The sequence below is a fragment of the Monodelphis domestica genome, chromosome 5 (genome assembly GCF_027887165.1).
Source record: "Monodelphis domestica isolate mMonDom1 chromosome 5, mMonDom1.pri, whole genome shotgun sequence".
NCBI lineage: Eukaryota > Metazoa > Chordata > Mammalia > Didelphimorphia > Didelphidae > Monodelphis > Monodelphis domestica.
Window position 1 is genome coordinate 268,708,744 of NC_077231.1, and position 14,389 is coordinate 268,723,132.

Consider the following 14,389-nt stretch of genomic DNA (forward strand, 5'->3'; position numbering starts at 1 on the left):
TGGAAATTTCTTTGGGGCTCATTTTTTTTTCATCTTTAAATGGGGATAATCATCTGATGGACCTCTAACATCTTTTCTAGCTTCTAAATCCTTGAGCCACTAGTTGCTTCTTCAGTGAGAAAATTGCTTGTATTTTAAAGTAATAGCCCTCAAAAATTATAACCTAATAACTCGTAGTGCAGAGGGTCACATTCTATAAACTGAAAGAGATACAGAATTGTTAGCTATTATCTAGAATACATTCAATTAGTGCTTGTAGTGCTCAAAGGGACCACAAGAGATCATCTTGTCCAACCACTTATCTTCAAATTGCTCACATTTGATGGGGGAAAGTCAATAATAATAATAACAGGAAGAGGCAATTTTAATTCTTAAGATATGAAAAAGTGGGAGCATTAATTCACTTCTGGTTGAACTGTGAACTGATCCAACCATTTTGGGAAATAATTTTGGAATTACACCTAAGGACACATAGAATTTTATAGCTATAAAATTCTATGTGTCCTTAGGCTTAGCAATGCCATTTCTGGGTCTATTTCCCAAAGAGAGAAAAGAAAAGAACCTCTCTGTCCTATTGCCACTCTTTTTGTGATGGCAAAATACGGGAAATTGTGGAATGGCTAAAGAAATAGTAGTATATGATTTGAGGGAATACTACTGCACCATAATAAATGATGAGCAAGTCAACTAAAAAAAATATTGAAACAAACTGCCTGGGATAATGAAGAATTAAATGAGTAGAACCAAGAGAAAGAATATTGTATAGAGATACAGATTTATTATTTGAAGAATGAGTTATAAATGTTCACCTCCAGAAAATGAACTGAGATAATAGAAATATAAAAGACCTAAAATAAGCTACATATTTTGCCAGATGATACCCTTCTGTGGTGTGGGGAATGGAGAGAGGAGTTAAATAAAAAAATAATTAACCTTTTAAAAAAGAAAATAAAGGCTGCTCTGAGTCATATATCTAGCAAAAGTTAGAAGCGAGATTTGAATTCAAGTTTTTCTTGCTCAAAGTTTGTCTCTCTATCAACTATACCACCCCATCCCACCATAAACATATACAGAAAGATATTCACATAGTCTATAGTATATCTCTTTGAGTAAAAAAACACCTTGTTTCCTAAGAGAAATTAAGGAAAAACTGACAATTCAAGAAAGAAATACATATGTAGCTAGATATAGATCCAATATATAAAAATCTATGTTTGTTTAAAGGGATATCTCTAGGAATATTTTATATTCTTTTTTTTTCCTTTTGAAGGAGTTTCTCCATAGACTACATTTCTCCCAGTAGATAATATTTTTGGCTATAATTCAAAACCCTGAGCCAATTTTAAGAGCGTAGCACTTTGGCTACACTTTGGAGATTGGTTTAAGAGTCAGTGTTGTTTATAATCCAGGAAATGGTAAACTGTATTCTGTCAAAGGAAAGAAAGCAAAAATCCATTCTTGGCCATTGTCCAGTCAAAAGCTGGCTGAATGATTAAAGTTATGAATACTTCATTCTAAACATATGATGCCAAAGTTCCTCCCCAATAAATTCTTTTAATTTAAATTCATTCACTATTGTCTTTTTTCAAAATATTTTATTTTTTCTTTTAAATGTTTTATTAGTTCACTTTTATAATTCCTTTCTTTTTAAATTTTGAGTTTCAAATTCTCATCCAGCCCTCCCCTCCTTCACCTACTGAGAAAACAATCATTAGATAAATCATGCAAAATATTATTTCCATATTAGCCATATTGGGGGAAAAGCAAAAAAAGTAAAGTAAAAATTATGCTTTAATTTGTACTCGGGGTTTATCAGCTATTTCTCCGGTCGTGGATATCACTTTTTCATCATGAGTCCTTTGGAATGTCTTGAGTTATTGTACTGATCAGAGTAGCCAAGTCTTTCACATTTGATTTGCCTTGTCATGTCTTATAGCACAACAGTATTCCATCACAATCATATAGCAAAAATGTATTCAAACATTTAATAATTAATAGACATTTCCTCCATTTCTAATTCTTTACCATCTCAAAAAAGCAGCTTCTTGTATGTGAGAAAATTTTCCCCATTCTTCCTCTTCCTTCTTCCATCTTTCTTGCCCTTCCATTTTTTTTGAGATCATCCTTACATATTTGATTCACATTCATGTCCTCTGTCTGTGTAGACTCCTTATAACAGCCCTAATAATGATAAAGTCTTTAAGAACTAGGTATATCATCTTCCCATTCATGAATAGAAATATTTTTATTTTATGGAATCCCTTATGATTGCTCTTTAATGTTCACCTTTTTGTGCCTTCTTGAGTCTTGTATTTCTATATGAAATTTTCAATTCGGTCTTTTCATCATGAATGCTTGAAAGTTTTCTGTTTCATAGATTTTTATTTTTTCCCCTGAAAGATTATACTCAGTTTTGCTGGATAGGATATTCTTTATTCAAATCCTAGTCCCTTTGCCTTCTGGAATGTCATATTCCAAGTACTCCATTCCTTTAGTGTGGGACCTACTAAAAAGTGTGTAATCCTTAGGCAAAAACAGAATAGTATACATGTCAGACCTTTGGGAAGGGAAAGACTTTAAAACCAAGTAAGACATAGAAAGAGTCACAAAATGTACAATAAATAATTTTAACTACATCAAATTTAAAAGTTTTTGTACAAACAAAACCAATGTAACTAAAATCAGAAGGGAATCAACAAATTGGGAAACAATCTTCATAAAAACCTCTGACAAAGGTTTAATTACTCAAATTTACAAAGAACTAAATCAATTGTACAAAAAATCCAGCCATTCTCCAATTGATAAATGGGCAAGGGGCATAAATAGGAAGTTTTCAGATAAAGAAATCAAAACTATTAATAAGCACATGAAGAAGTGTTCTAAATCTCTTATTATCAGAGAGATGCAAATCAAAACAACTCTGAGGTATAGCCTCACACCTAGCAGATTGGCTAACATGACAGCAAAGGAAAGTAATGAATGCTGGAGGGGATGTGGCAAAGTAGGGACATTAATTCATTGCTGGTGGAGTTGTGAATTGATCCAACCATTCTGGAGGGCAATTTGGAACTATGCACAAAGGGCGATAAAAGAATGTCTACCCTTTGATCCAGCCATAGCACTGCTGGGTTTGTACCCCCAAATAGATAATAAGGAAAAAGACTTGTACAAGAATATCCATAGCTGCACTCTTTGTGGTGGCCAAAAATTGAAAAATGAGGAGGTGCCCTTCAATTGGGGAATGGCTGAACAAATTGTGGTATAAGTTGGTGATGGAATACTATTGTGCTAAAAGGAATAATAAAGTGGAGGAATTCCATGGAGACTGGAACAACCTCCAGGAATCAATGCAGAGCAAAAGGAGCAGAACCAGGAAAACATTGTACACAGAGACTGATACACTGTGGTACAATCGAATGTAATGGACTTCTCCATTAGTGTCAATGCAATGTCCTTGAACAATCTGCAGGGATCTAGGAGAAAAACACTATCCACAAGCAGAGGACAAACTGTGGGAGTAAAAACACCGAGGAAAAGCAACTGCTTGACTACAGGGGTTGAGGGGACATGTCTGAGGAGAGACTCTAAATAAATACTCTAATGCAAAAGCAACAACAAGGAAATGGGTTCCAATCAAGAACACATGTGATACCTAGTGGAATCATGTGTCGGCTGGAGGGGGGGGGTAGGAAAAGAAAATGATCTTTGTCTCCAATGAATAATGTTTGGAAATGACCAAATAAAATAATGTTTGTTTGTTTTTTTAAGTGTGTAATCCATACTGTGGTCTTTGGGGCTGTTTGCTCTATTTCTCCTTGACCTAGGAGCTCTGGAATTAGGGTTTTCATTTTGGGATCTCTTTCTGGAGGAATTCTTCCCATTTCTATTTTACCATCTAAATCTTATCAGAGAAGTTTTCCTGTATAATTTCTTAAAATATGTTGTCTGGGCTCTTTTTCTGATCATAGCCTTCCAGTTTTGATCATAGACTTTAAATTATTTCTTTCATCTTTTTTTCTAGGTCAGTTGTTTTTCTGATGATATATTGCACACTTTTTCTTTTTTTTCTTTTTTTACCTCATATTACTGTTTCTTTGTGTCTCATGGAGTCATTAGCTTCCATTTGCTCAATTCTAATTTTTAAGAAAATTCTTTTGTTCAGTGAATTTTGTACCTCCTCTTCTAATGGGCCTGTTTTTTACTAAGAGTCTCAGTGGATAAAACACTGAAACCGGAGTCAGGAAGACCTGAGTTTAAATCTGGTTTCAGATACTTACTAGTTGTGTGCCCCTGGACAAGTCAATTAACCATGTTTACCTCAGTTTCTTCATCTGTAAAATAAACTAGAGAAGGAAAAGGCAAACCACTCTAGTATCTTTGCCAAAAATATCCCAAATGTGGTCATGAAGAGTCTGACACAAATGAAATAACTGAACAACAACAAACATTTCTTCACTGAATTTTTTAGTCTTTTTTTTACCATTAGGTCAATTATGCTTTATATGATATCACTTTTGTTCATCATTTTTTGTGTCTCTCTTACCAAATTCTTGTCTTTTCATAATTTTCTTGCATGACTTTTGTTTCTTTTCCCAATTTTTCCTCTACTACTATTAACTTTTTCTTTTATTCTTCCGTGGAATTCTTGCTGGGATTGGATCCAATGAGCATTTTTCTTTGAGGCTTTGATTGTAGCTATTTTCATATTATTATCTTCTGAGTTTGTGTCTTGGTCTTTCCTGCCAATGTGTCAGCTTCTTATGGTGAATTTCTTTTTGTTGCTGTCATTTGCACATTTTTCTAGCCTATTTCTTGACTAAATTTTAAGTTAAAGTTGGGCTTTGTTTATCTGGGACTAAGAGGCACTCTTTGGTATTTTCAAAGCTAGTTCTGGGGGACTGCAATTTTTCAGTGCTTCCAAGGTGGTATAATTCATGATAAGAAGTAGTCACTGCTCTCTTGATCTATATTCTGGTCTTTACTCAGGAAAGATCCTTATTCCCCCCTAGTCATAAGCACTAGCTCTCTTCTTGATCTTAGAACTGTGACCAGGGTCCTGCTCCCTTGTGACCAACTTCAAGAGCTACTCCATACCCTGGAACAGAAATTCACAACTGTGTATGGGCAAAAGAGTTACCAATCAGCACAGCTGCTCCCAGTGGCAGCAGAGTCCCCTGTAATTTCTTTCTGACTAATGATATGATCCCCTTATGATCTCTGAGCTAAGAACTCCCAAAGCTGCAGCTGTTCTTGAAACCCTCTTTTTCACTATCTTCTAATCAAAGGACCTATACAAATACAATGAACTGTATATCCTCAGTATTTAGCACAGAACCCAGCCCAAAGTAAGGGCTAACTGAAGCAAGGTCAGAAATGTGTTTAGGCTGGAAAATAGAAGACTCTGGGGAGCACGTGATAGCTATTGTCAATTATTTAAATTATTTTCCTATGGAAGAGAGGTTAGATTTTTTTTTTCTTCTTGGGTCCTGATGATCAAAACTAAAAGAAATGAGACTAAATTTCAGAGAAACAGATTTAGGTTCAATGTAAGCAAAAATGTCCTACTTCTAGCTCTTTATTAGTTGAATGTGGAAGTAGTGGGTTTCCCTCTCTGAAGCTTTCCAAACAGACAATGTGTAACCACTTGTTCTGATATAGGTTGAACTTTCCCATATTGAGATTCTGATTTAGTGTGGACATAAATCAATCAACCAACAAACATGTATTTAAGTGCTGGGACATGGAGACAAAATGGAAATAATCTCTGACCTCAAAGACATAACAGTACAGTGAAGGGAGACAACACATATGTATGCAGATATATACAAAATGCTTCCAGATCTTTGTTTTCATCTCTATTGTGGAGAATATGTTATGGGATCATTGAGAGATGAAAACAAAGATCCGGAAGGAGATATATATATATATATATATATATATATATATATATATATATATCTCCTTCCAGATTGCTCTCCTACCAGATACTATTCTCCACAATACATATAGTGGAGAATAGTATATATACTATTGTGGAGAATATGCAATGGAATATATATTTTATATCTATAATCACTAATCAATCATTCTCACTTTATCCCTCCCCTCTCCACATAATTCTTTCCCGTATAACAAGTATATTCAAGCAAAATCAATGACTCTGTTGGCCATTTCAGACTACTCATTTTCTTCACTTTCCTAGGCTCTAGTAGTACCAAGATAACTTGAGTTTGGGGGCAGGGAAATAGAAGCTGAAGGAATCAAGAAAGGTTTCACATAGAAGTCACCTTTTCAGCTTTAACTCAGTGGATCTTGAAGGAAACTGAAAACAGAAGAGCCAGTGATGGAGAAGTTCATTCCAGGCCTGGGGACCAACAAGCCCACATGACTAGAAATAAAAACCAAGGTGGGAGAGTTTTTGAAGAAGGAAAGCTGGTTAACTATGCCAAAAGCTGAAGAAGAGTTGAGAAATGATTATTGAATTTAGAAACCTCTCAGGTCTTATGACCTGGAGGGATGTAGTTTCAGTAAATTCTGATCTAGATGTGGCACTACAAGGGAACAGAGAATTGAGTGGGTGGTGAGGAAATGCTGGGTGGAAGTACAGACTAGACTTTCTTAAAGTTTAGCATTGAAGGGAAGAAGAAATACTGTAAAGTAGAGAGTAAAGGGATATCAGGATTTAAAGGAGGTGTTTTTAGAGTAAAGAAGACCTGAGCATGTTTGTAGGCAGAGACAAATGAGTTAATAGAGAGATTAAAAATAAAGAGGAATTAAAGGGTGTGACTATGATTGATTGGCAAAGTCTTAGAAAATGGGGTGGTTTTAGGGACAGAAGAGAGTGTTTAGTCTTGGCTAGAAGGCAATCAGCTTTAACCTCTAAAGACAAGAGGATCTGATGTCTGAACTCTGATAAATACATGATTTCAAAAAGTTGATTGTAAAGTTCCTCCTGTGACCCTAAGAGACCAGAGATCTATTAAAACATGTAGATTAAGCTATGAAAACAAAATAGTTTTGACAACAGGTAAGAGATTTGGGGGGACCATACAAAATTACTATTTTTATACTTTACTAGGCAATGTGGATTTCTAAGGAAATAATTCTTGAACCTTAATGTCTATTTTCTTTTTAAACCTTCAACAAATAATTCTATAAAATGGAATCAAAGAATTTCAGTTTGTAGAACTCTCAGAGGTCAAAATGCAGTTCTATAAAAAACAGATCTCTGTGGGCAGTTGAGTAGCTCAGTGGATTGAGAGCCAGGCCTAGATATGGGAGGTCCTAAGTTCAAATCTAGCCTCAGACATTTCCTAGCTGTGTGACCCTGGACAAGTCACTTAACCTCCATTGCCTAGCCCTTACCACTCTCCTGCCTTGTATCCAATACACAGTATTGATTCTAAGATGAAAGGAAATTGTTTTAAAAAAAAAAAACAGATCTCTCCATTTCCCAAAGAGACTTGGATTATTGAGACTTTAGATAGAGAAAAAATGTAATAGTTCAGCACTGAAGGAAACAATACCAAGAAAAGACTATGAAAGTTTATTCTTCTCAGGAATGGAATTAGCCTAGCTTTCTACTTTATCTTTAAACTTAAACCTCATTCATTTGAGCCAAGAGCATTGATGCTTATTTCCGCTACCCTGTAGTTCTTCAGAAGAAGATGGAAGTCAAAATTATGGAATTTTGGAGATGGAAGAACAGAATATAAGATCCTCAAGACAGGGATCTACATCTACAATGTGTCTTTACATGAGAAATTGCAAATACAATCAGATCTAAATTAAATTATATATATGCAAATTATAAGGGAAAATAAAGGTCTGAGACTAATTTTGCCTTATAAAAGGGTAATAATGGAAAAGTAAAACCACTGTTGAGTGGAAGAGGGCACAGTATAAGGTTGTATACCATGAATCTGTAGCTAGCATACTACATTATGCTTTGTGACTTTCTCAAGCCAAGATCAGTAGCCAATGAGAAGCAATGAAGAATTCAGATGGGAGTGGCCATAAAGAGATAGGGTTTTATGGATCTGGAATGGCATAAAATCTGAGACCCAAGAACTTCTAGTCTGGTTGTTAGAAATGCATTTAGGGTCAATTCTGAATTGGAGGTAAATGAATTAAGAGTAATTGAAAATATTCTAGGAAAATAAAGATGAGTTGAAGAACAAGAGTGATAATAAGGTTGAGAAGTAGGTTTAGGGTCAACAAGAAATTGGGGAAGTGAGAAGAAAGGAGGTCATGATTAGAAAGTTGAATTTCAAGAACCATATCTTACAGTTGGCATAATTCTTTGAGATGCTGTCTGGAAGAGAAGGGGAGAGGAAGGGAAATAAAGAAAGGAGAGAAAAGAGGTAGAAAAGGAGCTGGGTCCATGGCTTAACTCAACAATCATTTTATTCTTCCATTATCACCTTTTTATCAAAGCAAAATCAGTCTTGAATTATAATTTTCCCTATAATCTGCATGGATTTAATTTAAATCTATATTACCAGTTTCCTATCTAAAAACACATGAGTAGAGTTAATGAAAAATGGTAAAGATGCAAACTAGTTGCAAACATAAAATTCTATCTCTTGTGTATATTTTAAACTAAATTAATCCTATAAATTAATCTCTATAAGAATCAAGAAGCCAGAGGTCTTCCATCATATTTTCTTATTTAAAGGTCTTTAGAGAGGAGATTATTGTTATTCTGAGAGTTGAGAAAGTATGCAATTAACAGAAAAAATAATGGGAAAAGAATAAAATAAACAGATTTTATGTAATTCAGAAAAAGGAATTGTCTTCAAATGGTAATATGGAACAAAATTTTCAACATCACCAATGTGTATTTATTCCAAATGCTCCTACCCTCAAGATGCTCCTGACTCCTTAACAATGGAATTAGATCTCTGAAGTTCAACTAAGAGGTTAACAACAAAATCATTTTATGTTTTTAATAAAATATGGATAATCTTACCATACACACAAAACAAGGACAAAAGCAAATTGGAAAATGATAATAGAGCTAATAAACTACAGATATAAGACCTTAACATCATACCTCAGTTTTTCCAATGAAAAGACCAGAACCAGAAGGGTGTTCAGAGACTTAAGTAGTGAAAAATCAGTGGTCACAAAGAAAAAGTTTGATCTTTATAGACAGAGAAGCAAAATGTAACATTAGAACTGAGGAAGCAAGTTCAAGTTCAATTTCTGTTACTATGATCATGACTTGGACAAGGTATTTAGCTTTTCTAAGTCTAAGGTTTTGGGGAGTTTTTTTTTAATCTTTAAAATAAAGAGGTTGGTAGCAGATTGGCCAATATGACAGAAAAGGAAAATAATAAATGTTGGAGGGGTGTAGCAAAATTGAATTGATTTAATTATTCTGGAAGGCAATTTGGAATTATGTCCAAAAAGGCTTTAAAATAATCCATACCCTTTGATCCAGCAATACCAGTACTAGGTTTGTACCCTAAAGAGATAAAGAAAAATGTTTGTACAAAAATATTCATAGCCTCACTCTTTGTAGTGTCAACAACAACAAAAAAAAGGAAAATGATTGGGGAATGACTGAACAAATTGTGGTATATGATGGTGATGGAAAACTTCTGTGTTGTAACTGATGCAGAGTGAAATGAGCAGAACCAAGAGAATATTGCTACTACAAGACAATCCCAAAGCACTCATGAGAAAGAATGCTATCCACATCAAGAGAACAAACTGTGGGAGTTTATATAGGTATATGATTTGGGGGTTTTGTTTTAAAAGATTGTTTTTATTACAAAAATGAATAATATAGAAATAGGTATAAGTGATAATACTTGTATAACCCAGTGGAAAGGCTTATTAGCTCCAGGAGGGTGGAGGGAAGAAGGGAGGGAAAGAAAATGAATCATGTAAACATGGAAAAATATTTTTTAAAAACAATAAAAGAAAATGTAGAATTAAAATATTAATAATAAAGAAATTGGACCAGATGACCTAAAGCTCTCATTCATTATTCATCACATTAAAACAGGCCAATCCCATCATTATCATCATCACCATCATTAGCACCATCCAAAGGCATTCATTCATTCATTAATCATCTACTAAGTTCTAGGCACTATGCCCTGTACTGGGAATACTAAGTAAGGCACATTCTAATAGAGGAGACAATATACAAACAACTATGTAAATGCAAAACAGATACAATACAAATGGGAGGTAACCTCAGAGTGAAGGCACTTGCACTGGAGAAAGGCAAGAAAGGCCTTTTGCAATAGATAAGATTTAAGTGAGTCTTGAAGGAAGCCAGAAAAGCCAGAAGGCAGAAATGAGGAAGAAGAGCATTCCAGACCTGGGGAACAACCAAAGAAAAGTCAGAGTTGGGAGATGAAATCACATGGTAGGGATAGCAAGATACATAAGATGCTAGAGCAAGTAGAGGAGAGAAAGAAGTAAGTTAATTCTGGAGGAGAGAAGACTAAGGGAAAGGAAAGGGCATCATAGTGAATAAATATGTGAAGGGTTCTCATATGTTAAGGGAACTTATTAGAATGCTTTTCTAGTCTCCTGAAAACTAAATCAAAAGCAGTGTTTGGCAATTGTAAAGAAGAAAATTAAGTCTTGCTATAAGGAAAAACTTTCCAACAGTTAGAGAGATCCAAAAATGGATTGGGTTACTTCAGGAGTTAGTGGGCACGCCATTATTGAACATCTTCATACAAAGATTTTGTGATATCTTGTCAGATTATATTGTATAGAATATGATTTTCCAGATATGGTTTAGCCCAGATGCCTCTTCACTCCCTTCTTACTCTGAGATTTGGTGAGTTTTTGTGTTTGGGGGAGGGAGACCATCTTTGTGAAAAATAGCTTATTCATTAAAAATCTAATCTAGTAATGAATTCATTGGAGTGTTTCACAAAATCTAGTCAAAACTGATCTGACACATCCTGAACCCGAGTAACTACTAAGAAGTAGTGAGTAAAGACTCCATGCTACAGACAATCTAGACGTATGACAAATCATTGCATGTTTCTTGGGATATAGGGTGGAGTTGAGCAGGAGTTGGGAAAGAAATCCTAGAAGTGATGAGCTTTCCCTCTAAACTTCCTTCTTCTATAAAGGGAGTAGATGAAAAAAAAACATCCTCCTTCTTAATGCTGTACTTACTGGACACTGTGTTCTCCATGCTACTCTGTGTGCTTTTGGACACGTTGCATAAGACCTAAGTGAGAGACCACATACTGCACACTCATTTTAGTTGTTCAACAAGCTCTTTTTTAAAGGGAAAGGAAACAGGAACTCTAGGCAAATTTCAATTCATACCAACTCAGAAAAATACAATATGTATTTTAAAAATTCATTGTGTCCTCTATGATGTTTCTTATATTGTACTTAGTTAAAATTTGAGATAATAATTTCAGTGGAGTTGTCAGGCCTGATAAAACATGATCCCAAGGGTCACCTCTAAAATTCAAGATATTTTGAATAATCTTTCTAACATATATTACTTTATCAGTAGGTGATTACTGACAATGGGATACATTTGCTTAATCAAAAACTAAATCACTAGATACTTCAGAAATGATGCTTCAATATAAACATCAAATCAAAAATCATTTAAAAATCAAATGGTTGGTCACACTAAATTTTCTTTGTTAACCATAAGCATCACAACATCACAAAAACGGCATATTTATTAAAATTATAAAGGCATAAAAAAGCAACCAAGGAACAAATTAATAAGCATTTATTAAATGTTGACTTTGTGCCAGATATAAATATAATTAAAGAGCCTCTGTTCTTCAAAGAGCTTCTGTGATATATTCAAACCTCAATGTTATATCCTTATAGCCATGTATAACCTGTATAACCACCTATCTCTCATTTTTTGACTCTTCCCTCTGGGATCTCAGATCTCTCAGGAATTAGACCTATCCTAGACTCCTTTCACATTAAGGAATTCACTTTCTCCTGGTTTTAATCCCTGACCCAAGTGACTTCTATCTGGAAAGTCAGAACTGGCAGTAGCTGAATGCCAGTCCCTTTTCCTTCAAGCCAGGAAGAGCCCCATATAATTACTGGTGCTTGCCCCAGGTTTCTCTGTTCTTTAGTTTTCTAATTGGGTTCTTCTATAGCAGGACATTGAAGCCACAGGCAGAACACACTTCTACTTCCCAACACCTCTTCCTTCATAGGGCTGGGGGTGAAGAGGAGACAGAGTTGAGTTTTGTTGCTTATGCTTATAGAATGGTGAGTGAAGGCAGAGTCGGGACATTGTCACAGAGTCTACAGTAGCAAAATTACTGAGTAGATCACTGAGTATAAGTGCAAAGTTCTGGCTGTGTTGTCCTGCCAGATCACAAGGTTAGTTGGAGAAGAGGATGCTGACATTAGGGGTTAGGTGGTAACCTTCTATGGTATTAATTCATCAGGTTGTTGCCTCCTAAAACTTCTTGGTATCTGTAGAAACAACTACAATTACTTTATCTTTAAAATATAACTCTTATTTTAGGAAGTTTGGGGGAATCATGAAGATCAAAGAGAATGTCTAGTCTACCATCTTTTTCGTGATCAGAAGTCATCTCAAGATAAATGGCTACTTCTGCCAGAGTGGCATTAGAATAAGTAGCAAAGTGCAATAATTCCTAGAACCCTGGACTGGAGGATCCTAATCCATTTTTAGGCAAACTATGCTATAGACCTGGATGATCAGATACTGGAGGGGAGGACAGATGGGATTCCAAGATGGGATCTTCTTCCATCAAGTGGGTATAACCTTGTAAAGCACTAAACAGGAAATGTTTTTCTGCATGTGTAGGAGAGGCATATTTAGAAGTGAATATGACTTTAAAATGAAAACTGATAATAAAAATAAAAGAAAAATATATGTGTTATTATATAGAACTCTCTGTTAAATGTTATTTAGCAAACATTTAAACACCTATTCTATGTTCAGAGCACTGTGCTAGACACTGAGAGATTTGTAAATTTTAAATTAGATAATTTCTCCAGTCAAAAACCCAATAGCCTAATATGGAGATGTTATACATACAGAAATAACTATAATACAAAAAATATGTGATAAATGTGTGAGAGGCCCAGAGCTTGAAAGGCAGGTGGAGGGCATTCTAAATGGATTGAACAGTTCACCAAAAATGTGGAGATAAAAAAGTGTATCTACAGGAAATTAGCAAGTAGTTCATTTTGGTCACAATTTAGACTGCATTCATTATGATGAATATTATGAGATAGGAAAGTAAAGATGGAGTAATGACAGATGGTAAAGAGCCTTGAATACCTGGTTAAAGAAATTTACCATTTTACTCAATAGAAATAGGGTGCTAGTGAATGGTTTAGGGAAGTGATGGCAAACCTATGGCACAGGTGCCAAGGATGACATACAGAATGCTCTCTGTGAGCATGTGGCCACCCTCCCCTTTTACCACTCCTAAGTTCATTACTAGAAAGGCAGAAGAACTTGGGCAGAGCTTCTCTCTTCCCCCTCTCCACCATGCCTGATGGCATTTTTTCACATCACCCACCTCTATGCCCAGTAGCCCAATGGGGGCATTTTCTTCCTCCCCTGTGTTGGGTAAGCAGTGGAAGCATACCTGGCACTTGGTAGGGGGTGGGAGGTGGGGTCTAGCATTCCATCTCTAAAAGGTTCACCATCACTGATTTGGGCAAAGAAATTACCTGATCACATTCATACATTAAGGAAAATGAGTCTAGCAATATGTGGACTGACTTGAACAGGGAAGAGAATAGAGACAGCAGGGTCTGTTATGGGTCTGTGACAATACTGTAAAGACCAACAACCTTGAAAGGCTGGGGAATTCTGTTCAAGAAATGATCAATAATTCCAGAGAGTTATGAAAAAACATGCTACCCACCCACTGACAGAGAGATGATAAAATCATAGGATAGACTGAGACATGAATTTTAGGGGACATGACTAATATGGGGAATTTGTTTTGCTTGACTATATGTATTTTTGTTGGGTTTGTTTTTGGTTTTCTTACTTTCTCAATTGGGGGTAAGGCTGAGGTGAATGGGAGAGAATTCAGAACACAAAATAAAATTAAATTAAAACTCTTTACTAAGAAAAAGGAGTCTGTTGTATGAGGAAAGGGAGTTCATGATGAAGGCTTCTACCAAGGTGGTGGCAATTGAAACAGACAGAGGGCCTGATGAGAAATATTGTATAGTTAAAATCACAGGACTCAAGTAACAAGGCAAGAGATGTGAAAGAAAATGAGTCAATACCATTTCCTAAGAACCTACTATATGTCAGGTGCTGTGCTGGCACAGCACTAATGCTCTGAGTACAAAAGGCTGGGTGAATCCGTTACAGAAGAACACTGTTACAATGGAACAGTGCAATCAGGAGGAGTATGTTTTG

The 14,389-nt window shown here is 35.4% G+C and overlaps 1 protein-coding gene across 1 annotated transcript in view; it reads right to left on the minus strand.

The window, feature by feature from the left end:
* The window catches only part of TMEM236 (transmembrane protein 236), a 41,695-nt gene that overhangs the window by 10,411 nt on the left and 16,895 nt on the right, over positions 1-14,389 (minus strand). The window lies entirely within an intron of this gene.